General features: G+C 43.4%; 1 protein-coding gene and 1 long non-coding RNA gene across 23 annotated transcripts in view; one reads left to right on the top strand and one right to left on the bottom strand.

Annotated features, from left to right (window-relative positions):
• The window catches only part of TENM2 (teneurin transmembrane protein 2), a 1,977,527-nt gene that overhangs the window by 1,723,802 nt on the left and 225,769 nt on the right, over nucleotides 1–27,956 (top strand). The window lies entirely within an intron of this gene.
• LOC123611052 lies at nucleotides 40–27,853 on the bottom strand. Its single transcript, XR_006718397.1, has 3 exons — nucleotides 27,713–27,853; nucleotides 6,649–7,060; nucleotides 40–111 (listed from the first exon to the last, which is right to left on the bottom strand). It is a non-coding gene; the product is annotated as an uncharacterized LOC123611052 (long non-coding RNA).

The raw sequence follows: 27,956 nt of genomic DNA, 5'->3' as shown, positions 1-27,956 counted from the left end.
ATGTGCACACACACACACCCACCCCAACCAAACTTTACTTATATCTTGTCAGAATTGTGTCACGTGGCTGTCCCTTGCTCCAAAGGAAGCTAGGAAAGCTTTTCTAGGCTCCTTGGAAACAAGAGAGAAGGGGAAAAAAAAAAGGTTGAAATTGTCTGATAAATCCAAAAACTAACAGTGTCTTTTTATAGTGATTTTTACACTCAAGTTTCTACTTTTCTGAAAATAGATACAACAGCTCTTCTAAGATATCTCTTTTATAGACATGTCCACTGTGGTACTCTGAAAGAGGGTGTGTTGGTTTGCTAGAACTGGCATAACAAAGTACCACTAAATGAATGGTTTGTGACAAAAGTTTATTATCTTGCCCTTCTGGAGCCTAGAAGTCAAAGACTAAAGAGTCAGGTGAGCCATGCATGTCTGAGCCTGGTTCATCCCAGGTCTCACTCCCAGCTTCCAGCAGTTCCTTGGCCATGACAGCACAGCTCCAGTCTTTACATGGCATTCTCTCTGTGTGCATGTCTGTCTCTGTGCCTAAATTTTCCTTTTTCATAAGGACACCAGTCATAGATTAGATCAAGCTCCACCCTAATGAGCTCATCTTAACTTGATCGTCTACAAAGATCCACTTCCAGATAAGGTCACATTCACAGATACTGGTGATTAGGACTTCAACACCTTTGGTGGGGGAAGCACAACTCAACCTATAACACAGGATTTCTCTGAATCCTTCATAGTCTCTTAGCTAGTAATGATGATAGGTGGTATTTTAGAGCAGTTACTGTATGCTAAGCAGTTCATATGGATATTCTCATTTAATGGTACCACTAGCACATAAGATCAGGACTATCATTATTTCTATCTCCTCCCATTTATCTGTTGACTACAAGGACTTCACCACAGCCATTTACATACCTCGTATGCCATGTATCTTGCTCATAAATGCTAAATAAGGCCAGACAAGTTGATTTAAGAAAGCTTTAAAAAAAAGTTGGTTTGTGTGTTTTTTTGTTCTCAGAAGCTTTCTTTGCTGCCTTAGAAACACAAATAAAACACTTCATTCCATGCGCTGGACGTGATGGGCTCCTCTTATTCAGATGCAGAACCATCTGCGCAAAATACTTCATCAAATTCATCAAAAGTTCACTCAAAAGATGAAATCGCCCTTTGGTGGAACAGTGCCCAAGCTGAAGGCAAATGATATATAGAAACCCAAATGTGACACCTTTGAGGCACAAGCAGGCACTGGGATCCTGCCCCCAACTCCTGCCCAGGCTCATGGGTGACTATGGTTCTGCTCTGGCAACCCAGGGAAGAGGAGGGAGAGGAGGAAATGGGACTGTTGACAGCCATGCGGTTCAGGAGGCAGCAGTGCTGTCTGTCCTGGTACATAATGTCCTGCTGGCCCTTATCAGCCATCAGGAAGCTGGCATTGGTCTGTATGGTCTGGTGCCACTTCCCCCTGCTTTACACACATTGCTTTGGCTAAACAGCACCGTAACCGATCCTTCTCACCATAAAACAGCCCTAGTAGCCACTTACAATTGTCCAGGGTTTTGCTGTCATCCTCCCCCCATAACAGGACCACAAATGGAAAAGAAGGCTGCTTCCTCATCCATATAATACTGGGGACTTCATGGGAAATTTGGCTTTTTTAAAGGCAATCACAACAGTTTCTCATTTCCTCCAGACTAGGGGCAGACAGTGCAAGAAATGATAGTGAAAAGCAAGTAATATTTTATGTTTCTGTGGCACCTCATGGTTTAATGTGGTGGACAGGCATATGAGGCAGGCTCAGGGAAAGGACTTGTCCAAGGCACACAGCTAGTTAAGTGACCACCGTGCAGCGGGTACCCAGGTAGTCGGTGTCCAAATACTGTTCTCCTTCCACAGTGACATTGAGCGCTGCCGCAGAAAGCTGTCATGCAGTGCTTCTGATCTGAGCTGACAGAAACTTCTCAAATCAGAAAGGGAAAGAATTCTGAATGGAGGACTAAAGCACCTATCCCAGGTGCTGTGCCTTAGGGAGAATCTGATGCAGGAGATGATGTTACTGTAAGTGACCTCTCCTGGGTGGCTTCCTTTAGTTTGGGCTTTGTCCACTCCACAATTGTTCCTTTTTTGTGATGGGTGTGTCTAGCTTCTTCTCTGACTCAGCAAACAGCCCTGAGAAAAAGATCTTTCTCATTCTGATTCCTGAGGATAAAATCTCTCTCAAATCCGAATAGAAAGAAAAACTATGGAAGGAAGCTAAAGTTATAGCAGCTAGCATTTCATGAGCACTAAAGATGGATGCTTCAGGTTGAAGGCTTTGATTGGATAGCTTATTTAATTCCCCTCATATTGGTAGAGGTGAGAAGAATTGTCCCCATTTAACAGATGGTAAAGCTAAGCCTTAGAAATTTTAAGTAATGTGCCCAAGATTGTACAGCTGAGGAGAAGCAGCATGAACAAGAGGCCTGTATTCTATTCCTTCCTCTACTGTTAACTTGCAGTGTAACCATGGACAAGGATTTACCTTCCTAGGGCCTCAGATTCCCCATCAAAACAATCATAGCATTGACATAGCACTCACTATGTGCAGGTCGCCAGGCTTTGCCTACACCATCTCATTTCATCCCCACAACTGTGGGGATTGTACTATTTTTATCTCAATTTCATAGATAAGGAAACAAAGGTTCAGAGATGTCAAGTGACTTGTCCACAGTCCCACAGCCAGGAATTGCATAAGCAAAGCATACATGCACTCAAACATTTGCTCTATGACCATAGGTGATCTTCAAGGTACTTGAGCTCTAAATTTCTATCAATCCATTATTTTATCTGAGTTATTAACATTGATATGTACCTTTCTTCCCAAGTGTAGCAGTTCTATAGTGAGTTTTTGTGGTATTTCAAGGAACAAGCACTATCTTTATTTTATTTCCACTTTACAGATGAATAAATTGAGGTTCAAGTCAAATAAGTTGCTTTAAGTAATACAATCAGTGATAAGCAGGAGTGTCTTCAAAGTCAGACCTCCTGAATTCCAGTTCCATGTTAATCTAGATGCTGTGGACTTGACACTCAGCAACTGTGTTTACTGCTTCCTAATCTCTTGAGCATCCCCCAAGTGTCTTAGCAGGACGTGAAAAAAGCAGGTTGTTTAGTGGCTAACAGCAGATATTCTGGAATCAGAATAGGGCTAGAATCCCTACTCTTCCAGTTACCACCTATATGACTTTGAGCAAATTACTTAACTTCTCTGAGATAGTTTTGTTCTCTGTAAAATTGTAATAGTAAATGCATCTACCTCCAAGAGTAGCTACAAAGATGAAGTCAGATGTTTCATGCACAGCTTTTGGCATAGCGGTTGGTATAAAGTAAGTGCCAAGTAATTGTTACAAGGGATTAGAGTGCACCTTCTAGGGTCACCAGACTGAGCCAGCCCAGGACTACCCGACATTGCCTGGGGCTCCTTCTCCTAGCAGGCACCCTGCTAATGCTCCGTACACCTGCCTTGAGCCTAAATGCTCAAGGTACCATTAGGCAGCTGCTTCTTCTGCCCTCAGGATTTCTTTGCTCCTTTTGTCCTGACCCAGCTAGAGGGACCTCTAAAGGAAAAGGAGTGGAGACAGTTCATGATTAATTTTAGAAGCAGGGGACTGAGGTGGAAAGAATGTGGATTTGGATCTGTTAAGGCTTGGATTCAAATTTGGATATTGTTTAAAACCCCCCTCAGCATCAGATTATCATTCTAAAACAAGGATAACAATGCCCGTTCCTGCAGAATTATCATTAAGACTAAACAAGAGGATGGCTGTAGAGTGCGCTGAATGGAATAAGAAAATGGCCGTCAGTTTTAGATTAGCCAACCCTTTTGCAGTGGTCAAGTTGTGGTGGGCCAGTCAGAAGTGATCTGAGCTCTGCAAATGTTCTCTGCTCATTTATTTGCCATTGTTTGTATTCTGAACTTTTGTCACTCTACCTGCGACTGTTGGGTCTCATAGCGTGCGACTAGCAAATTGCTTTTGAATGACATGTAGCTATTTAATTTTTATTGGTTAGAGAATTTTTATTGATTATTGACTATTGATTGTTATCACAAGGAAAGCAGCATTCCCAACAGGATGGTCACAAGCACCCAGCCCAGGGTTGGAGCCTCTAAACCATGGGTAGGTTCACCTTCCTAAGAATCAAGAGGCTCCACTGGCTTAATGATTACTCTGATTATTTTCTCAGTTATGGGTATTTGAGAAAGAAGCTCTGTCTTTGAAGCAGAGGATGGCTTCAAAGTTTATCATGCCATTTTTGCCATTCATTGTTGATGTTGAGTGAATCCTCTCCTGTCACTTTCTTCCGCTCATGTTAGCTTTCCTTATTCCTTCTCCATCTTTCCATCTTGTTCTAATCTCCCTCTTCTTGAATTTCTTCCTCGTCTACCTCTCACTTGCTAGCCACAACTCTCCCACTGGTGGGTTATGGAAGACCTGTCTTTATTTAGCTTAAACTGTCTCTTCTGCCTTATGGAGAAATTAACTGCCTACCAGCATCTTGGAATTGTTTGTAACGTTCACAGGAAGTAATACAAGTTCAATGCTTTTAAAATTCTACTTACTATAGAAATACAAGAATTACTAGTCTTTCTTTTTCTTTCTTCCTATTCCTCTTCTGCTCCCAGCATTAAGTCTTATTTCTTCTCTTTCTCAATTTATCCAGCTCGCATAATTTGCCTTTTCATTTTGTGAATGGAGATAATTTGTGAATAGAAATTACTTCCAAATGTTTCAAAAATATTTTCTAAGCATTTGCTTTAACATGGTCTTGTGAGCTTTTTTTCCTCTTTCTTTTTTTCATAAAGAAATAAGTGTTTCCAGGAAAACAGAGCCTGGAGGAAAAAAGGATCAGATTGCCCCGTATTCTTGGGTCTCTTTCGTTGATTACAACTTTGGGTCCCTGATCCCTAGAGTAACTTCAGATATGGACTTTCTCACCCATGGTGGGAGTGGGGGGCACTTTTATTTGGACCGCTGTCCCAGAACTCCCAGAAAGGAATTGTATGGAGGGAGGAGAAGAGAGTTGTGAAAATAGAGCTAGTCGAGCAGCAGAGGGTTTTTCAGGTGAGAGAACCTCCATGTCAGTGTTTTACTTTTAAGCCTCATTCCCAAGCTTGAGTGGATTCTAGACTACCTCCTGAGAACTGACTCTGCCCTTGATCCATTCAATCAGCAGCCATTTACTGAATCTTTCCTCCTAAGTGCTGAGACCCCAGCAAAGCAGAGATGAGTAACCAAAGTCCCTGCTCTCCAGAAGGTCCTCATGACACAAGGAGGAAAAACAGATGTGCAAACAATCAGTGATACACAAAACTAAGAGTACCGTACTGTGCTCTGTACTAAGTGAGTGGGGACAGGAGAAGGATGACTTTATCTGAAGCTTTCAAGTACATCAGAGAGGAGGTGCTATTTGACTTCTACCTGGAAAGGTGCACAGGAGTTTGGTGGGAGATAAGGTGGGAGAAGTCCGTTTCAGGAATAAATAACACAGTGATTAAAGCCTAGGAAAGTATGGTGTTGTAGTGAACCACATATCATTAACACTGAACCAAAAAAATATAGGATGCTGAGGTATTAATGGAGACAGGACTAGAAAGAAGAGACAAAAGAAAAAGAGCCTGTTTGGATTTGATTCTGAAGTGATGTGCAAGGTGCTGAGAATTCTGAATAAGGGAAGCACAGAAGCAGTCTGGCAGCCCTATGCAGAATGAAGTGAGTGGGTCAAGACCAAAGGTAGGAAGAGACCAGAGGTAGGTGGCCATTTCAAAGCCCAGAAAGCAGAGAATGTGGATGGAACAAGGACAGAAGCAGGGAAGCCCAAGAGTAGAACAGTTATGAGAGAGATATCTTGGAGGTTGAATGTCCAGGTTTGGTCACCAAATCTTGTAGGAATGTATTTCCTAAGTTATTTTCACATGTGTAATGGAAAAGTTAAGACAGTAGAATTAGATTTAGTAACGTTCCTGTCTTGTCACTGAATGATGTTTGAAGGACAATAGTTGTTAGGGGAAAGAAAATGCTTAACAAACATCCACTTTTCCTCTTCCCTGGAAATGACATGTTTCACCTACCCAGTGATCTCATTGCCTAAGTATAAGGAACAGTCACAGTACAAGTGATCTGAGCTGGGCTTCATTTAGAGAGGGGCAGGGATTTCTACTTATGTGACAATTACATACTGGGTTCTCTGAGGATTAGGATCCATACTGGGCTGGGTTGAGAGGGGCCAGGGATTAGATTGTTAGGATTAACATTCAGTATCAGATGTGGGGGATAATGTTGAAGATATAGATAAAGTTGATTTCGACCTTGACCCACACAAATACACACTAACCACTTAGCTACAAAAGACGGGGCTGAGGGTTATAAGGTGATCCCCAAGACGTCTTTAATGGGTGTTTGGAGTCTCTCATTTTCCAGAGATAAGTGAGAGAGAAGGATTCTCAAAGAACCCTCCTTCAGAAGGCAAAGGCACAAGCCCCATTCTTAGAGGAAAGGTCTTGGAATAGTGTCTGACTCCTGCTCTCCTTTTCTTCCTGTGAACATTAATTTTATGCTTTTGCAAAGTAGGAGGGAAGAGGGCATTTTTCAATCACAGCATGTTTGACCTTACCTGGTTATCCCTATTTTCATATGTTTCAGCAGTAGTGTTTTGCTTTGTTTTCTCGACAAGAGCTGCCTGCCCCTGACAGCCACTTCATTTCAGCAGCTTGGGTAGTAGATCCTGAAAACGATGGCCACTTCCACCTTAAGGTGTGTCTTTCAGTGATTGTGGTGGGGTAGGACGGAACTTCTACCAGACGGTTTCCCAAACTGAAATGTTGGCTTTTCTGAACTTCAGAAGTTGCTAAGATACTGTGTGTCTTGGACACCATCCAGGCTGTTTCCTTCCATGCTCACAGCTTTGACGGAATATTTCCTCTCCCTGATATCGTTACAGAGGTGACATGCCAAACCAAAGTTAGAACTGTTACAAGACGTTTCTTTGAGTGCAGTTTTCCTGGGTCGCCCATTCATCTGCTGTGCTGGAAGAAAAAAGTAAAAATCAAAAAAGCTCTATTAAATAGATATGCCAAGTAACGAGGAAAAACAGAAAAGTTTCTTCAACTTTTATATGCTCAGAATTGTCTCACAAGCATATTTTTGTTCTTTTCCTCTATTTAAAAATTGATAACCTAGAAATAAAATCGAGAGAGGGCCAGAAATGGTTTGTGGCACAAAAGTGGCACCTACTGGTAAGCATTGGCTGAAATCTGAAGTTTAGATTTGTGCATGACCTTGACCAAAGTTATATCCTCCTGAGAAGCCTTCCTAATGATTTTCTATGTCTGGAAGGGCAAACCCTCTTTAGATGTATAAATATTAAAAAGCACTTCTTAGGCATGAGGGCACTGGTTTCAGGGCTACAGAATGACTTTTTCAGCTCGTAATTAAAAACATCTCCTGGATAACTAACCAGCAGCACTGTTTGCCCAAAGGAGCAAATGATTTAAAACTGGCTGGGTTGTACAATGAAAGGGGTGTGACCTGTGGGTATCTGTTCTTACCTCTGGTTTCTAGAAGCATCTACCCAGCTCCCCCAGCCTCCTCCAGCCATTGGGTTCTTGACATCCACAGCCTTCCTTTACTTCGATCTTCGGGATTTTTACTTTATCCTGGTGCTATTTATTTTACGTTTTCATTTCTATGTATTTACTCTGTATCTAAATCTATAGAACTAGTCCTTAAAGGAAAACCATGGCTCCCTCATTTACAGCATACACTTGAGGTTTGTAAGTTTGACTGCATTGAGCAGACAAAATAATCACTTTCGAAGGACTATCAAATTTTTCAAAACTGGAACTTCTACATATTTGAATATTTTCCTGTTTAAGAGGCAGACTCCATGGAAGGATGCAAAGGGAACGTACATTATCAGGTACAAAGATTTGTGATTTATCCAGTTGGATACATGGAAAGGAAGAGCTTGACATCTACCCCTTCCAAATGGTAACAGGCTTTTCTTTTCATTCTCTCCTTTCATCTTTAAAACAATCCTGTGTCACAGGTACTACTGTTAAAGACATTTTATAGTTGAGAAACTGAAGCCTAGAGGTTATTTGTCCACTGCTATATGGCAATTAAATGGTGGCCATATTAGGAGACTTTCTGACTCTAAAACCCATATTGTACCCATGGTGACATAAGATGACAACCTTTGTTCTTTCATTCATCCATTCAGTCCACGAATATCCATTAAGTACGTACTAACAGCCAGGCACTGTGCTGGCAGCTGGGGTGCGTTGCTGAGGAAGAACGAACAGGCGCCCCACTCCTATGAAGCTGACTGTAGTGTCACTCAGAGTCTTCATGTCCCAATTTGCTCTTTGCTCTCAGGTTTTGTCAGGTTTTTTTTAACCCCTGAGGGGAGGAGTTGACAGATTGTGAACACCAGTAGTTATTGAATTGGTGTTGTCCCAAGGCTGCTTAAAAACAGTTTTCATTGAATGCCAAGCCCTGAATGTCTCCCACGTCCTACTGAAAGAATTAAGAGCAGGTTCTGTCTCAAATGTCGAGCCACCATCGGTCCTGAGATGCCGTGTTGGGCTTTTTCTCAGGAAGCACTTTTTTCTCCATAGCTCTTCAGTCTTCTACCATGAGGGTTGAGTTTTGTTTTGTGCATTTAAAAGTTGTGGCTCCTAGGCATGGGTGTAGCAGGATTAGAAAGGAATGGCGGGGGTGAGGGAAGACAGATTTTTGGAGCTGCTAGAAAGATTCCCCAAGATGAAGAGTTCCCGGCATCTCTTCGGTTGTTCTTAGAGCATGGATAGGGTTTCTTTGTTTTTCTTTTCAATCTTGGAGGGCGAGGCATGGGCACAGCTTGACCTTGGAGTTGCCTCTGCCCTACTTCTGCACACTTTCTCTGTCCAACAACACTACATGTGCCAACTTCCGTGTCCTGGACCCTTCTGCATCCTGTTAGACACCTCTACTGTACTCCTCCATCTTTCTTCAGTCAGTGGACAAAGTTTGCCTGCCCACCCCAGCCTAAGCAGTGAGGGACCTGGACCCGGATTAGCGGAACAGCTTTCACTGCTGTCAGCATGGGACCTAATAGAGTTGGTAGAGAGGGTTCTTTAGAGGCGCTCGTCCTGACAAGGAAAGCTTCTGTAATCTTGCCTTTGTTTAGAAATATGAACTTCGAAACCCTACTGCAGAGAGTGTCAGCAGCCACGCTGATCCGAGGCCTTGGGCAAATTCATTTGAATTGCTTTGAAATTGGATATTCAAAATTCAATAAAAATAAGCCAGCCTGATGGTACAGCTGCAGCATTGCACCCATCCAGCTGGGTAAGCCGCAACGATTTCCAGGCCTCGGACTAGCAAAGCCCGAGTGAGATGGGGAGATACGCGCCCCGAGCTGCCAGAGGACTCTTCCTGGCAGGCCAGCCCGCCCAAGGCTCCCTGCCAGCCCACTCGAGGGGCGGGGCTGGCTTTGGCATGCATCAGCCCCTCTCTCTGGCCTGCCCAGGCAGGGACACCATGCCTGCCTCAGTCGTGGCCAGGGTCCAGGAGGAGGGAATCCTCAAGGGCAAATGGATGGGGTGTCGGAAAAACAATAAAATCACAACACTCCAGTTGTTTGGAGAGAGTATGGACTTCCCAAATACTCTGCTGCAGATCCAGGGCCATCAGACACATAGGCGGGTTTAATTAAATTGTATGCAGATGTAGACAAACACCGTAATTTGCCCTTGAGCAAATGCTACTGCTTTTGCCTGTTAACGGGGACTTGACCTCCTGGATGGTGCTTTTCCTACCTACTCTGGAAGGCCCCTCTTCATCATTGCCCATTTGGAAAGGCTATTTATTTTCACTTTCCCCTAAGACTGAAGCTGTTTGATCTCCCTGCTTCAAGATAAGGTATCACAATTGTGAATAAAAACTGGGAAATGCCTATTAGACATACATATATAGAAGGATATATATATATATGTGTGTGTGTGTGTGTGTGTGTGTGTGTGTGTGTGTGTGTGTGGACATGTACATACATATATGTACATGCACATTTATATGCATTTATGTATACATATACCTATACGTTTATAGATAGACCAACCTATGAGGAGAATTCATATGTAAAAAGTGTGTCTTGTTACCCCTAAGAAACCCTGCTCAGTTTTCACAATTGGACCCATCATACTACCATGCATGAGCACAGCCTCTTTTTCTGGGTTGAAATCAGTACGTGTATGAAGCGCCTTGAGACAGATTCCAAGAGAAATATATCCGTTAACCTTCTGATTGTCGCACTGTGCCACCCACAGTACCATACCTAAAGAGGGGTAATTGGAGCGCCTGCTTGCAGGGACATTGTTAGCGGCCCACTCTATTGGCCTGCGTTATATATTGCCAACCACTCAAGGGCCAGCCGTGAAATTTAATTTGGAGTTTTACAGACACATTCTGAATCCGAAATCTCAATAATAACTTTCCCTTTGCTCAGCCTTTTAACTGTGAAATTCAGTTGGGGAGTTTCGAAGCAGCAGGTAATGTCACAGCACTCCAGAGGGATTTTGCCAGAATTCTACTAAAGTGCTTGCAAGTGTCATTTCCATATTTAACTAATTTCAGTTTTTAATTAGCTCCATGTGAAAAATGAGAGTTCACGCTGAGCTCCTCTGTCAGCACAGACGCTTGTTTCCTTTCTAGGATCTCAGGACAATTAAGAAAAAAATAGTTGATGCTACAGTAAGTGTGATCATGCATAGCTCTCTCAAGCCATAATGTTGTTCATTGACAGTGAGAGAGTGGCACCGGCCGGCCTGCTTGCCAAACTGAGAAAGAGCAGTTTGAAAAAGGGGTTTTGGATGCAGATCTGTGGATCCCAGGATCTGAATGGTTTTTTAACTGCAGACAGTGTATGCTCATTCCTGCATTTTCCAAGATGACCACAGATTAGTTTTTGAGAGAACACTGTATGTAATAGGTAACTGCAAAAATGGTGTTCCTGTGGGACACAGGTGTCCCCGGTGCCACCTGTGTGCTAAACTCCTGCATCCAGGTACCTTTAAGGTCATTCAGTTTCAGATTCTTAAGGCTCTTGGCATACGAAAGTAACTTCTGTATGATTAAGTTTCAAAATGCAGTTCAGACATGGAAATTTGTTAATCCTACATTCAAAGTGTAAATTTACCACTTGGGACCAACATGCAAATGAAAAACTACATACTCTTCAAAAAAAATGTATTGAGAGGTTCTGTTTTGCATAAACTGAAAAATATTTGATGTGATCAGGTTTCTGAAACAATTTCGAGGAAGCCAAACAAAAGCAGGCCCTGCATTTCATTTGCATAGCATCCATGCTAATGGCATTATTTGTTTAAAAGAGGAGATTCATTAAAAGTTTTGAAAATGATTAAAGCAGAAAAGTGTTTGATACTTGTCTTTAGTAGCAGTTCCTGGAAATTGGTTTGGAAAGTAGAATCTTTCTTTCTCTTTTTTTGTGTTTTAGTACATTCCCTGTGTTTTGGTGTTAGATAATTGTTCCTTTGGATAGTGGACATCGACAGATGATGCGATAGTGAGAACACTAGGTATCTCCAACAGGAATTGAAAATTGGAATCAATGTGGTAAAAAGAAGCCCCAAGTATTGGGTGTATGTGGTTTGATTGGGGAGCAGAGTAGAATATAGGTAGATTTTTCTTCCATGTTCTCTTGTCTACTGACTAGGCTTGAGTTACAAAGAGCAAACATATTTGTAGATCAAGTAGGCTGCCTTTTTGGTATAGATTTAGAGAAGCACATGTCCTGCGGAATGGCAGAAACTCCACCATTCAAGATTTGCTTGTATAAATCACACATGAAAAGACGGAGGCAAAGTTCTGAACGTGAAGAGACCACCCATAAGTTAACATAACTCCCACAATGAGTAGCATTACTCGGCAAGAAGGGCTTCATTTGCCAGTGGGTCTTGAGGTTGGGATTTGATCTCCCTGTTTGAGACAGCTGCCATCTCAGCTCAGAGGGTGTGATCCTCCCCTCCCCAGGCTGTGCTGGGAGTGGATGGGTGACCTGAGGAAAAAACAACAACTTCTAAATCAGAGTGATCTGTTCAGTGATCTGGAGAATGATTGCAGTTTGGATCTTTTCTATTTCTTTGTTCTTTTCAAGGTGTGAAATTAGGTGGGCCTCTTCTGGGTCTTGGGGGGGAGGGGTAGCTACACTAACAAGGAACTTTGTCCTTACATCAGGAGGCTTGGCCTACAGTTCCTTTGAATGTTGAGGGCCACTCTGAAAGTGCAAATAGCACTCAGAAGTGGTGTCCCCCTAAACATTTATCCACTGGCATGGGGATCAGCCGTCAGCAATCCCAGAACAGGGAGTTCATGTAATAGAACTGTAAGAATGACACACATTCTGGAGGGTGGAATCAGAGTGAGCAGCAGAGGATCTAGAAGGTCACAGACTTGAGTCAGAAGGAGAAATGCAGAAATAGACAGTACTTTTTGGAATTTTATGTGAATTCTGGGCCTGACAACTAAGGGTCAGACCACAGTTTTGTCACCAAGCACTTTAATCTTAGGTTTCCTAGTCATCCACTTATTCATGTATTTATAAAACAATTGTTTTCTGGTACAAGGTAAGAGAACGGGCTCCAGAATCTGGACTGCTCAGGATCAAATCCCAGTTTTTCTACTTACTAGCTACATGAACACAGCAAGATTCTTAGCCTCCCTGTGACTCAGTTTCCTCCTTGTAAAGTGGGCACAATAATAGTGTTGTCTTATAGGGCTTTTGTAAAGATTAAATGAGATAGTTCTTTTTTTAATTTTTTTTTAATGTTTATTCATTTTTGAGAGAGAAAGAGCATGAGTGAGGGAGGGGCAGAGAGCAAGAGGGAGACACCGAATCTGAAGCAGGCTCCGGGGTCTGTGCTGTCAGCACAGAGCCCAACATGGGGCTAGAACTCATGAACTATGAGACCATGATCTGAGCTGAAGTCAGACACTTAACCAATAAAACCACCCAGGCACCCCTAAATGAGATAGTTCTTAAATAACCTTTAGCACAGTGCTCAGCAAAGGAAGGCGCTGAATAAAGACTTTTTACTGTGCTAGGTTCTGGGTGTACAATAGTGAACCAGACAAACTTAGTCATTGCCCTTCAAGGATATACAGCAGCATACCCAAATAGAACCACTCAATATCCATGCAAGGGTCAATCAGCTTTCCAGTTTCTATATAAAAAATAAGGATATCAAATTCGGAGTATAGAAAAGGACTATCGCAGCAAAAATTAACTAGTTAAAGCAACTTATTAAAATAATCCCTCCCATGGACAAAGTGGTCACATGTACACCTGCCAGAAAATTACCCACACCACACATAGACGCTTGCGCACGCATGCACACACACACACACGCACACACACACACACACACACCTAGGAGATGACCCTGAAGCACATTTCCCAGAAAGCCTATAGAGAACCAAGTCACCCTCACCTGATGAAAGTTGGCTCCTGACCATGGTATGCAGCACAGGCTGTGTGGAAAGGACATTGAAGGTCAACTCTGAGATCATTGGCACTTCGTTAAGGAGTTGATCCTAAATGCATGGGGCTTTCTCAGAAAAAAAGAAATACAGTCTTCTCCTTAAATCTAAATACACTGCTGAGAGGCCACAAAACTGGCTTTTTACTTCACTAAAACTATCATATAATTTACCCAGAGTTTCTCAGGCACCAACCATCACTTCTGTTAACAGATTGGAGAACACAAAGCAAAAGTTACTTAGCTCCACATCTTGTCTAGAACTGACCTTGCCCCTGGACTGGCTTTGTGTGTCCTAAATCTGAGCTTGGGTATGCACCCCATAGCTCAGGGTTATTTCTTGGATACTTGGTGCTGAAAAATTCACTGCTGATCACTAGAATAAGAAAGTGTTGTCTAAAGAAAAATTGAACTGTTTGGTTTTCCTACTTTAGGAAATATAATAGAACTTCAGTTTGGGGCAGCTTGACCTTGTGTTAAATATTCTAACAGAGAAAAAAATCTCTGTATAAGTTTTGTTTGTTGTTTTGCTTTTGCTTCTGGTTTTATTGTTTTCCTCTGTGTGGAAGGTTTCAGCAACAACTGTTTGTTCTTGCTGTCTAGGAAGTTCAGCACACAGGTACTATAGCAGATTTATGGGGTAGTAAGAAGACATCACCTATTACTTTCTGTAATAAACTTCCTTCCAGAGGAAAAGAAAAAATGGCTGTGCCTTGACTACAGAGCAAGTTTAGTAAATATTTATAGGGATCAATGCCATTGGTGAAAATGGAGCTTGCAGAGATCTTTAGGTTCCAAATGTTTAGCTGAGACTAAGGAGCAGCCAACCTTACAAACTGGTTGTGGTCAGCCTCCCAAGAGGAGGAAACCAACACCCAGCCTGAGAGATGGGTACCCACCAGCTAGTTAGTCTCACGCTGACACTATCAATATCAGATTGCTCCAGGAGCTTTGGCAAGAGTAGACTCACAATTTGATCCTAGCTGATTTTCTGATGAATTCCTTAAGTCCCACCAAAGGATCAGTATGATTGATAAAAAGAGTAACCCATGTGCTTTACATAAGACAGCCAGGCAGTTGTGAAACTTTGTGGAAAGTGTAGATGCCTGATACAGATTCCCTTCTGGTCAGACAGCCAACCCATCATGGAGAATGGGCTCAGGGGTACCTCCAGGCATGGACACTGGTTTCCTCTAGAAAGAACTCTGTACTTCTTCAAGGTTTTAAACAACTTGTTGTAGATACAACATGGGAAACCTGAATGACTCACATCAGTTCCCTTGGTGATAGGGTTGGCAGATTCAACACAGGATGCCCAGTTGAATTTGAGTTTCAGACAAACAAAAAAATAATGCTTTTAGTATAAGTATGCCCGGAATATTGCATGGGAAATTCCAATTTAACTGGCATCTTGTATTTTTATTTGCTGAATCTGGCAACTTTACTTGGTGGCCAGGTCTATACTCAACACTCTTCATGTCTTATCTGGGTCCGACCTGGCACCCAGACAGAGTTCACAGTGTCATCTTACAGTGACTGGCCTAAGGAAGGCCAGTGACCCCCAACCAAGACAACCAGAGTCCTTGCCTAAGATGCCTATATGTGAATTTGGAAAAATAAAGCTCTCTTCTCTTTGGTGGCCCAAGGGCATGGGGTTATGATTCTGGTATTCTTTATGACCATTGTCTCCATCTCATGGAGAAAGCCCAGTGACAGAGAATAAAGACAGGGCTTGACTGCCCAGCTACTCCTTCACTTTCATGAGCTATCTTAACAGCCTTCCAATAATTTCCCTTTTATGCTTAAGCCAGGTCAAGCTAATCCCTAATATTCCTAAACTAATACATAGCTCAAACTCCTGAGTTCAGCCTCATGGACTATACAAAAATGGACTTTCCATGGGAGTGCTTACAGACAGGTATTTACAATAAGATGCCCCCACCACAACTACCCCAGTGGATCATTGGCTTTGGGTGGCTCTGTGCCTGATAGCAGGGAAGGGGTTGCAGTCATTCTGGCAAACAGACCAGAGATCCCCCAAGACCCATCTGCACCTGGTCAGCACCTCCATGGCCAAGGCTAACCAGAGTAGAGGGGGAAACCTTCCCTTCTTGCCATCTCAGAGCCACTGTCTACAATACCTTCTCTCTAAAAATATCTCCCTTGCCCTAATTGGCATCATGCCTAAAATCTCTGCCTTTAGAGTTTATATGTTTGACTTAAATCATTAATCTCCTCTGTAATTGCACATCCATGAATGGTAGAAAATGTGAGTGCTTGGGAGAGCTGTGGATGAATTCACATATCTAGTTCCAACAGATTTTTTTAAGTTCTCTGGAAGTGGTTGATAGTTTGGAAAGCACAGTTCCGAGAGAATTGGAGGGGAGTCCAGGAAACTTCCAGCGTGATGGGAAAGCATTCATACAAGTGGCATGGCTGAGTTTGGAAGTGACAGTGAGTCTGTCTGATAACTGTCCGTCTTGGACAGGCAGAACAGACACAGAGCAGATACTGAAAGGGGAGCAGACATGCTAAGAAGAAACTTTACCTGCTTGACCATTTTGCTTTGGCCCAAGTCTGGGTCTGGCATTTTTTTCCATCTTTCCACCCTGGCTTGAATGTCTCTTTTCTACATTGCTTCTTCCAGACTGTTTCTGACATCCTGCCCCTGTAGGCAGAGACCTAGTGCACCTGGAGGGAGGGTTTGGGGCTCTCTCACCTTCTCCACCTTCCTGGAAACAGACAAGGGGAGCTTGTTCCTTCCCTTCATGTTACCTTTCCCTAATTGCCATCAGCCTTGCTTCACACGCTTCCAGTGGGTCACAGGCCTGAGAGTTCATCAGAATCACCTATAGGTCCCTCAATCCACAGATACCTGGGTCCCACACCTGCTGGAGTTTCTGATTTGCTGGTCTGGAATGAGGCCCAATAATTTGCATTTCTAATAAGTTCTCAAAGAATTCCGATCCTGCTGGTCAGGACTGGCCAGGACTAAGTTTTTTGAGGACAGCTTTGTCTTAGTCATCCCTGCACCCCCAGAGCCTAGCTCAGCACCAGGCACAGAATAGCAGATTAGGAAATGTTTATTAACAGAGCTCTCCCACACGACACAAGCCTTTGTCCTGTTATGGCTCATCACATGAGCACCCTGAATTTGCAGATATCAGGTTAAATTCAGAAAATATTGCCATTTAATGTGTTTTTATGCAGTGGTTCTCCAAAATATTAACATAGGAGAGGATTCGAGGTGGTGATCCAAGTAGAGAAAGGGAGGCTTGAGGCCTTTTCTTGAAGCTACATTTGCATAGGAAACACACAGGTTTTACTTAGAAGCTGTATATTTGTGGTTGCTTTGGAGAAGGCTGGTGGAAATCATTAAGTTTTCCCATTCCTACCCCAACTGCACCTCCCAAATGCTGCTTAGTGCTGCCAATGATACCACACGTGCATGAAATATGTGATTCAGGTCAGCAGGTCTGAGACTCCTCTTTAAAGCATCACTCCAGAAGGACAGCTTCAAGTCAGCGCAGTAAGGTGGAAGCGAATGAGATCAGGGATCTGTGGTTCTCAAAAATGATGCCTGGCCTCCCTGCCGAGGTATTTAACCCCTCTAGGTCTCTGTAACCTCTTCTGTAAAATGAGTCTGGAGGACATGATTCCAGTTTTCCTGCACAGGATTCTGTAGTTTTCATTCAGAAGGCAGGCCATCTCCAATTTAGGAATGGACTACTTGCTTGAAACCTAGCTGTTTGGAATCTGAAAGATACCTTTTTCCAGGCGAACAATGTTATTTCTGACCAGTCCATGGCACAACTGTTGCTGGCTGAGCTCTTCACGCTGTGTCAAGCTGAGCTAAGTGCTTTGCCTGCCTTGTTGCATTTAGCATGGCAACCCCACTGTGAACTAGGGACTTTTAACACCCCCACTTTGCAGATCAGGGAACTGAGGGTCCACAAGATCAAAAATCAAAAAGCGCACTTTCCCAGAGCCTCACAGATACTAAGGTCCAGGGCCTAGACCTGGATTTGAAGCCAGGTCTGTCTGATTCCAAAGCTACTCTAACTACCATGTTCTGTTGTTTCCGCAAAAGTATGCTTTATCCAAGGGGCGTCTAGGTGGCTCAGTTGGATGCTTACATCCAATTTCAGCTCAGGTCATTATCTTACAGTTTGTGAGTTCAAGCCCCATGTTGGGCTCTGTGCTGACAGCTCAGAGCATGGAGCCTGCTTTGGATTCTGTGTCTCCCCTTCTCTCTGCCTCTCCCCTGTCTCTAAATAATAAATAAATGTTAAAAAAAAATTTTTTTAAGTATGCTTTACCCAATATGTCTGAAATACAGACTCTAGCCTTTAGGTACAAGACGACATTCTTTTTATGATACTTGTACTGTAAGTGGCAGAAAGCATTGCAGTTCAGAGCTCTGAGCCAGAGTCCCCAAGTTCAAAGCCCCACTCTACTGTTATTGACAGAATGACCTTGAGCAAGTTACTTAATCTCTCTCCCATACTTTCTTCAGCTCTAAATGGATATAATAAAAGTATTTGTCTTTAGAGCTCTTGTATTAAGTGATTAATTTATTTAAGATGGACCATGTAAAACTACTGATATTCTATCACAGTTGATCTATCAGAAATGACAATTTCATGTCTACATATTTAAAGTTTTTAGAACAGTGGCTAGCATACAGTCAGCACTATATTAGTGTAGGCTGTTATTCTTACTGAAAATTGCATTTAGGGTTTGCAGTATCTGAGGTATAATGATTGCTGGTGAATTTACGAAGTAAGTAGAAATTGCAATGCCCAAGAACACAACTGTGGTGGTATGGACTATGGAGCCCCTCCCCCACAGGGCTGGGGAAAAGGCAGGTGGGGAGGATGGGGCTCTTGGATTCTAACAGACTCCAGACTCTCTTGGCATTACCTAGCATAAGATAGGAAATCCCTCAGCAGGAAGGACTGATTCCATGGATGTAGCCTCCCTGAAGCAGTGTTTGTCCTCTGGCCCTGAAGAAGTGAAGAAAAACCCACAAGGTGGAGGGGTGGGAGGTTAGGTCTTGTGTTTTGCTTTTATACTAGAAATATGAGGTAGGCATGGGGAAACCTTCCTTGCAGCCTGTTCCTCTACTGCTCCTCCCTTGTTAGACTGCCACTGAGGGCAGAAAACACAGAAATAATGCTTGGTCTATGGGGACAGAAAGACAGAAGTTACAAGTTCACGTTTCCCCAAGTATGGTAGGCATACCACTAGTAGAACCTACAGGGTATGACCTTGTGTGGTATGTGGCCGTGTTGTTTTACTTCAATAGTTATGTTTACTTGAATGTATCACAAAGCCTTATAACTAATACAGCAAGCGTTTTATTTCACAGATACTATTTTGGGATGAGGCTGAATGGATTAGAGTTTTAAAAAGGGTGACTGCTTTTTAAATGTGGCAAGGATGTGCCAGTACAAGTGGCTCTCGGCTTTAGTAAAAGTCATGACCATGGTCATTGAAGACTGAGGTGAGGGAAGCCCTGCCAAGGGGTGAAGATGCTTCTGCACATGTCTGGCTCTGGCACTTAGCAGCTGTGTGGGAGTGGGCACATCATTTAATCTTTCTAAGCCTCTGTTTTCTCATCTGGAAAATGGGAATAATGGTTCCGCCCTCAAAGGTGCCTGGGGGCAGGGGGTAGTGATCAAGAGAAATGTCTCTAAAGCAGGTAGGAATTGAGAACCTGGCACAATGTCAGAATTCCATACAAATCGCTTATTACTATTACCGTTATTGCTCTTAGCCTGGCACACCATAAGACCCAACTAATTAGGAGTTTTAAACTCAATTCCAAACCATTCTTTCATTTAGGAAATATTTATTGAATGCCATTGTGTTTAGGCCTGATGCCACTTGCTGGGGCAAATTCAAAAAAAGGGAGATGAAGACTCACTCTGGCCCATGAAGGTGCTCCCAGCAGGGAGCAGGTAGGATGATCAGTAAGTAAGTAATTACCATTTAAAGTCATAAATGCTGAGGGCCTGAGTGGCTCAGTTGGTTGAGTATCCAACCAGCTCAGGTCATGATCTCATGGTTCGTGAGTTCAAGCCTCTCACTGGGCTCTCTGCTGTCAGCACAGAGCCTGCTTGGGATCCTCTGCCCCCTTACTTTCTGTTCCTCCCACCCCACCTGGCACATGCGCGCGCGCACACACACACACACTCTCTCTCTCTGTCTTTCTGACTCTCTTTCTCTCTCTCAAAGATAAACAAACACAGACAAAATAAGGCCATAAATGCTGTGGTAGATGTGGGTACAAAATATCCTGCGAGCACAGAGGAGAGGAGCCTAGGAGAACCCTGCAAAGCCACTGTAGTCTAGAACTACTCTGTCTAGCAGCCACATACGGCTACTGAGTACTTTAAACTTGGTCAGTGTGACTAAAGAACTGATCTTTCACTTTATTTTCACTGTAATTAATTTAAATTTTAAAACTGACGCAGTAGAAAACATTTATCTATTTAACATACTTTTATTGTTTTGGAAGGACCACGTTTCACTTTAACCACTGAAAATTTAGCGTCTGTATTGAGATAAGCTCTAAGGGTAAAACACCAGATTTGGGAGACATAGTGCAAAAAAAAGTGTATAATACCTCGTTAATGGTTGTTATGTTGAATGCATACTGAACTGATAATATTTTGGATATAGGGTTAAAAAACAGAGTATTAAATTTGTTTTTACTTACTAATGTGATTACTAGAAAATTTTAAATGACATACGTGGCTTGCATTCTGTTTCTGTTGGACCAGAAGCAGAATGCAAATAACATTCTGGGTAGAGAACCAGAGAAGTTCAGAGGTTAGACCCAACTCTGGTTCCCCTGGGCATTTCTTTCTGACAGTTCTGGAGCGAAGCTCAGAGGATCTGGGGACACTAGTTAGGAGGTTATTCCTGGGGCTGCAGAAGGACAGTGAGGTCTCTGAGAATTAGTCCTAACTATGGGATTGGGATGCCAGATTTAACAGTTTTAAAAACAACAACTGGCAACTCTCCACCTTGGGCGTGTTCTGTATCTGCAACAAGCCCCAGTTGCTTTATCTGACAAATAGGGATAATAAAATACCTACCTCATTAGTGTCCTGTATTAAAGTAAAGATTAGCTGAAACCAGATAAGACCAGAAGGGACACAATTTAGAAACTTAAGTCTAAAAGAACTAAGTAGTAAAAAACGAGTGGGGGGATTTCACAAGCAGGTTCACCTTTCTTGAGCTCTGAACTTGCAGGACAGGGAGAATCTCTCTTCCCTGGCTGGGATCAGAGGAGACACCAACCCTCACCTGGAGGTGAATTGGATTATACCAGAATTGGGATCTTTTAGAGATTGTTTGGGGGCGGGGGGAGGAGTGGAGCACAAGCCAAAGAGGGGAGGGCGGTTAATAATGAACAATGTGGAGTGTCTTTCTGCTGTCATCACAGTGCTTTGTATAAGCCAAAAGTGCCACAGTAGTTACCATGTTGCTACCTGTTGAGAGAAATGTGTACCTTTAGCAGGAAAGAAATGTGTGGGACTTGAGTGTCACATAAAACCCCTGAAATTAGTTCTATTAAGTAAATTGTCATAAACTCAAAATAAGTCTAATTGTGTCATTTATCTAATTGAAGTTGAAAATGTAGTTCTTCTTTTACAATGCAGGTGGCTTGCATTCCAAAAACAAAGTATCCTTTTTTTCTTCTACCAGATAATCTTTCTCTCAGTAAGAAGCTGACCCTGTTATGTTAAACATATCAGAGGACCAGGACTACCAGATTTCTGGGTTTTTATTTCCTCCTGTGTCATCAGGCTCTGAGAGAAAGAACTAATTTTTTAATGCAATGTTTCTTTCCATTAGAATCAACTCTAAAATGTTTCAGGTTAGGCATGTAAAATCCACTTAACTAAAAACCAGTTAAGAGAAAGATCAAGCCCAATTTGCTCATACAAGATTTTTTATTTCTGAGTCAGAAAAAAAAATCCTTGAGAGAACCATGTCAGAAATTAAACATTGAAAAGAACACTAGCAGTCTCCCCGTGTGCCTAATTTGGCTTTGCTGAACAAATGACCAAATTGACATGAGAATTACATGCAGGATTTGCTCAGCATCCTTATTTCTCTAACTCATTCCTCACTCCTGAAATATTGCCCAGCTTCTGTGCAGGAGGGAGCCGTGTCTGTATCGACCATGGCATCCTTGGACCAGGTAGAATTAGAAAAATGGTGATTTTAGTTTCTTGTTGTGAATGAGCTCCTGCAGTAGAAGCAATTTGTCATAGAAACCCGCTGTAATGAAGTTAGGATTGGGAAGGATCATGATACCCATTTTGTTGACTAGTTTATAAACAGGTTATTTTTGCTCATCCCTTACCTTGCAAATAGTAGTAATAAAAATCTTAAAAGGCCGAGAGAAGGAGGCTTCGCTGAGGTCCCCTCATGTTCTCTGATAAGGCATTGCATTGCACTAGGCCTCAGAATCCTTTGTTCTTTAAAGAGATGGAAGAGGACCGTAGAGAGAGCACCAGACAAAAAGTTAGGAGACCAAGCTTCAAATTCTGACTTAGCTAGTCATTGGTCATCATGACCTTGGGCAAGTCATTTCACCTACGTGAGGCTCAAGGTCAGTATCTGTACAAGAACCAGACCAGATGACCTTTGAGCTGGGTGGCTCTGCCCTTCTGATATAATGCAGAAAAGAAAGCCAAAGAGGTTTCTCAGAAAGGGGATTAGGCAAATGCGAGAAGAATATCTAGATGAATAAACATCCCTAGTCTTTCCTGGTGCCTGGAGCTGATATTTGTCCTGCTGTGAGCTGGAATGATGCGATGCTCAGGTGTTAGGTGTCATGGCCCAGGTTCAAGTCACACCTTTCTACCACTTAGCAGCTGCATGTTACTCCAGCTCTCTGAGCCTCAATGTCTTCATCTGCAAAATGGGAAAATATTACACACACTGGATAAAATTTGCGCCTGGCACACATCAAGAGCTCAATTAAACATTAGTTGCAATGGGTCTCGTTGTGATGGCAAAATGACCCAAGATACAGCAGAAAGTAAGACACATTTCTTGAGTGCCTTCTCTGTGTTCGATACTCATGGATTCCTGCCTCCTTTATACTAACACCACATTGTAAGGTCAGTTTGATCACCCTCTTCCCTTTGTGGCCGAAAGTGCACACTTGGTTCTATAAACACCTGCCCCACCTAGCAGCCATGTCTGTATGGGTAAATTTCCAATACTGCCTCCCATCTCTCATCTGTAAAATGGGAAGAATAATAGTACCTATTTTAGACTTCCTGTAAAGGGTAAATAAGATAATGCGTATAAAGCTCTTAACACGATGTTAGGCACTGAGTCAGTACTTTATAAAAATGCTAACTTTTTCTTCTAGCTAAGAAAAGTGAAGCTCAGAGAGGTCAATTAGTTTGCACAAGGTCATCTGCTTATGAGTAGCAGAACGGGGATTTAAACCCTGACAGGAATGAGTCTCAAAGACCCAGGATAGGGGGATGGTTCCTCCTTCACCCCATTCCTAAGGCACCCCTGGCTTTGCTATTCGTTTCTGGCTGCTTGACTGTAGCCTCCACAGTTCGATCAGAGGGTTCATTGGAAGCAGTTTGATGGTGGGGGGGGGGGGGGTGCCTGGGACTCGGAAGGGAAGCAAGACCAGATCCTTCATTTCTTCATTTGCTGCAGCCGAGGGAAGAAACGTGCCCTAGGAATATGGCCAGTGCCCCAACTGCCACCTCCCTGACGCCCCTCACCATGGCTTCTTGCGAAGCCTACTTTCCACGGGAGAGTTCCCCCTCTTTGTTCCAGCATACACTGCACATCTACCAATCAATATGACATCTTATCCTCTAAAACATTCATAATGTCTGCTTCCTATGAGTCTGGTGGCCGCATGCCGCGTGCAGCCTGCATCACCTTTCCTTTGTAGTAAGTAGTCTTGTGGACCGGCCCCCTCTTTAACAGGGCTGCTGGGTGCTGTTCTTTAAAGAAAGACAAATATTGTTTGGGTTGTCAACACTGAATGACAAGCTTCTGAGGGAGAAGAAAGATGCGTTTAGGTGTATGCGTGTGGATTGCGGGGATGTGTTTTGCTATCACAAAAGCTCTTAAAATCCGAGACCATGATTTATTTGCTGAATAAAACCTACTGATATTATCATTCTCTAAAGGTATGTTGATCACATGGGTCCTTTCTTAGAGAAAGAAAGGCTTTTATTTTATTTCTTTCCTGGGAAAAATAGCGGCAGGAAAGGAGTCGTCTGGGTGGGAAATGATACCCTGTGTGGCGAATGGCTCCAGGCATGTGTTTATCTGCCTGAGGATAAGCTGGCTCAGTGGACAATGGGACGCCTGGCCAGCATCGCCAATCCTCCAGGGTACGTTCCTGGAGACTGTGCACGAGGAAAAGACAGTAGCTGTGAGCATGTGTGTCTGTCTTACATATTGATCCGCCTGGTGATGCTGAGAGCAAAGGGCCTTGTTAGAGGTCACCTGAGCACACCAGACACCACACCCCCACAGTGTCCAGAGTTACCACCTGCAGCGCACAGTGGCAGGTGTAAGGGGACTCGAGGGGTAGGAGTCACACCGGCTTGGGGGCCCCATGCATCCTGAAGCTGCAAGGGGTCCCATTTGTTTCCTCCAAACACAGGAATTGATTAATCTCATACCACTTCCCACTTGCTGTACTATCCTGAGCCTGTCATGAAAATAGATTAATGCGCTGGTTCCCTCCATGTGGATTCTTCTTGTCTCCAGAACACGCTGCTCCCTGGTCTCAGAGCTGCCTCACGCAACTGTCACCTTGTTCTCTTGGCAGACGTGCAGGAGGGGACAGAAAGCCTCCCTGCCTTTGCAAGGGACAAGCATTAGGAAGGCAGAGACAAAATCCCTGTTTTAGCACCATGGCTGGAAGATAAGAGAGTGCAGATAGAGGTGTGAATTCAGGTGCATTTCTCCAAAGCCCCCTCTCATTTCCACTGGTCCTGTCAGGATTCTGGTATCCTATCTGGGCCTCATTCTTCCTCTTCTGTGTCATTCCTGGGCCAGAAACTTTGCAGCCATTTTGGAAGCTGCAAGCTGGAAGTTAGACACAGACAAGTAACTTTTCAGAGCATTCTTGGGAGATAGGTACACAAATCCCATTACTAGTAAAGGGATTTGTGGGCATAACTTCCCTGCAGTGCTTTGAAAATTCATTCCATTCAGTGTATTGCAATACAGTGGGGGCAGGGGGAGGGGTGGAATAAGAGAAATCATTCCACCAAGGCAGTTTGAAAGGGATTTCTTTTAACTCCTTTATATTTAAATTTTTTAAACTCCTTTAAGACTTAAGGCACTTCCGTGAATGTTATCCCACATGGCTTTGTTTGTATCTCTTCTTTTAGGCAGAAGGTAATTTAGGCACGACAGTGTTCCTAAAAAGGATACCATTAATCCACTGCAGTGGGCCCCCTCCTCTCTGAGGAAAGGGCACCGTATTCAAGGTCCCCAAAGGATGATAAGCAAACTGACCAAGGAAAAAGTCACCAAGCATATTGATTGCTAGCCTGCCTGACTGAGAACTGAGGTTGCCAAACAGATTTATTTTCTATTGACAATCGCGATTCCTTTCAGTTAAGTAGCAAGCTGGTCGCTGACCAAGGACAGATTTATCAGAGGACTAACCACTGCCTACAAAGGGAGGTGTCTGTTGCTGAGTGAGCCTTGACAGTATTTAGTAAGTAATTCTGTAGCCCATTGCCCTGTTCAGTCTTGACTAAGTAGCGGTTCACTTAGAGAATTAGGGGCCTAATGGCCTCTATTGAGGACTGTTGAGTAAGTCAGTAGCAGGGCAGTATGGGGGTTGAGAGCTCTGACTCTGCAGTTACATGTGTCTGGGTTTAACTTCCAGACTTCCTGGTCACTGGTTACTGGCTGTGTGATCTTAGGCGTGTGACTTAACCTCCCTAAGCTTCAATTTCCTTATCTAGAAGAGGTAGACTACATTACCATGTCAGTGAGTGAGAATGGAAATAGACTTTCACACTCTTTAGAATCTTCCGGTGTTCATCTGATCTCATTTAGATACATGGCAAAGTCTCTCCAAGGGCACCCACTCCCTACCACCCACCTTCCCCACCACCTTGCACTCTCTTCTCCCACTGACCCCACTCCAACCTCAAAGCTCCCCCAGATGTCAGCATGAATTGCTTTTTCACTCCCTTTGGGCTTTGGCTCAAATGTTACCTATCGGACACCATCCTTGACTGGTCTACATCTGAACAAAAAACTGAATTACTCACCCCCAGGCCCTGGCATCTCCAACCCTATTCATCCTCTACTTTTCATTTGTGTGTGTTTAGTTTCTATGTATCCCGCTAGAATGTATGTTCCATGAGAGCAAGGAACTCCTTCTGTCAACTTCTTTATTCCTGGAGCCTAGAACACACCTAACACACAGTAGGTGCTCCATAAATATTTGCTGAATGATAAGTAATGAATAAAATGATGCAGTTAACATAATTAGCCCAGTACCTGGTGCATTGCCAAAATAATTGTTAATTGTCAACATCCTCACGGAGCAGGCTCATCTGCATGTGTTAATTTTGACTACAGCTTACAAAAGTGCCTTTGCAGATTCCCTGTGCAAGTTCAGGGTTAGTGTTTGTGCATTTGAGCCCTGATTATTCTGCTGTGGTTCTCTCCTCTCAGCAGTGGCACTTGGGGAATTGGCTACACTTCCCACAGGAGTCCTGGCATTGTTGACTAAATTGGCTGATGCGGTTGGGGGAGGGGGGGAGGGGCAGGGAGTCCCAGCCTACCTGGTCTCTGAAGGAGCTTTGCCATCATCTCTAAGGCCCTTGTGAATCTGACCGCATGCTGAGCTATAAGACCCAGCAGGCAAGCCTCCCTCCTCCCACTTCCTAAGCTCTGCTTGGCCTCAAGCCTTCCATTTTCAAAGGGAAAGCCCAATCTCTTCCTCCGGTTATGTATCGACAAGCCTGATCTTTAAAGATACCCCCTGCTCCTGGAGGCCTGCTCAGCAAACACAGAGCATCCGTGGCCCCCGTGTTTGCCCTCCTTGACAAGCAGGGGCTGAGCAGCTCTCTGAGAAGCGCTGCTGACATATTGATTGACTCTCTTGTCAGGTTGATCCTCTGCCAGCCAATGAACATGGAAGGTTCTAAGTGGCACCCAGCAGGACCCACACATACCCTAATTACTATTTCAGACAACCCCCATTCCATGCTGCCACTTTTCAAGGCCTACATCTCCTGTCCTTGCAGTTGCTGGGGAATTCTGTTACCTGCAACCAACCCCTCTCCCTTAATCTTCACTTGGTTACCTCTGAGTATTTCTTTTAGAGCCCATGTGGCACAAAAACAGGCAACTCCGCTAAGGAACTATCACCCTAACTCCAAGTAGGTCTGTTTATTATTCTTGCTGAAATCTGGAATCTGTGTGTGGTCTATTCATCCTGCTTTGGTTCACTTTCAGCTCTTGGTGAAAGTTTTCTCCAATTAGCCAGGGAGATACTTTCAGAGTTTGGCTGCTTATTGTGTTTTTAGTGGCTGATTTCCCAGCTGCCACCTGGATTACATGAACTTCCACTTGGAACCTTTCCCTGTTCCATCCTTGCTGACCCATGGAGCCCCACTGTTCCATCTGAGGATCTCCCTAGAGCAGAGCCTGTCAAGTCATGATAAATTGTGCATTTTGGCTGCCGACAGGGGTGAGTCACATTAGGGAGAGGACCTCCCAAACTCATTTCACTTCTGACCCTAGGATGGTCTGAATAGGACCTTTTGGGATGAGCTGCTAGAGCATTTGTGGAGAGTGAGAGAGGGGACCACCCCACTGCATCCAGGATGTCTTGTTGGAGAAAATGTAAGTTGATGATGCCAGTGTTCACACAAAGTCTTGAGACTTTCTAAGTCCAAATTAGAGTGCATCACAGCTGGATATACTATGACATAATATTTAAAGAGCTATTTTTGTGGTTGGTGGCCTTAAGTATGTAGTAGTCCTAACTTTTCCTGGCTGGGTTTTAGAAAGGATCCTGACTCAATAAATAAATAACTTTAAGGAATGCACAGAGCCCTGTTGTATAAAAATGGAGTATCTTAGTTTACTTACATGGCAGCTCCCCTTATCTTCAGTTTTGCCTTCTGAGGCTCAGTTACCCGTGGTCAACCACAGTAAGCAGACCATCCTCCTTCTGACATATGGTCAGATGGTCAGCAGGAGCCTAACACTGTGGTCACAATGCCTGCAATATTCCCCTCACTTCATCTTATCACATAGACATTTTATTGTCTCACAGCATCACAAGATGAAGATACTTTGAGGGAGACCACGTTCACATAAATTTTATTAGAGT

The sequence above is a fragment of the Leopardus geoffroyi genome, chromosome A1 (assembly GCF_018350155.1).
Source record: "Leopardus geoffroyi isolate Oge1 chromosome A1, O.geoffroyi_Oge1_pat1.0, whole genome shotgun sequence".
Lineage (NCBI taxonomy): Eukaryota > Metazoa > Chordata > Mammalia > Carnivora > Felidae > Leopardus > Leopardus geoffroyi.
Note: the sequence above shows the minus strand (reverse complement) of the source record. Positions and strands in the feature narration are given on the sequence as shown.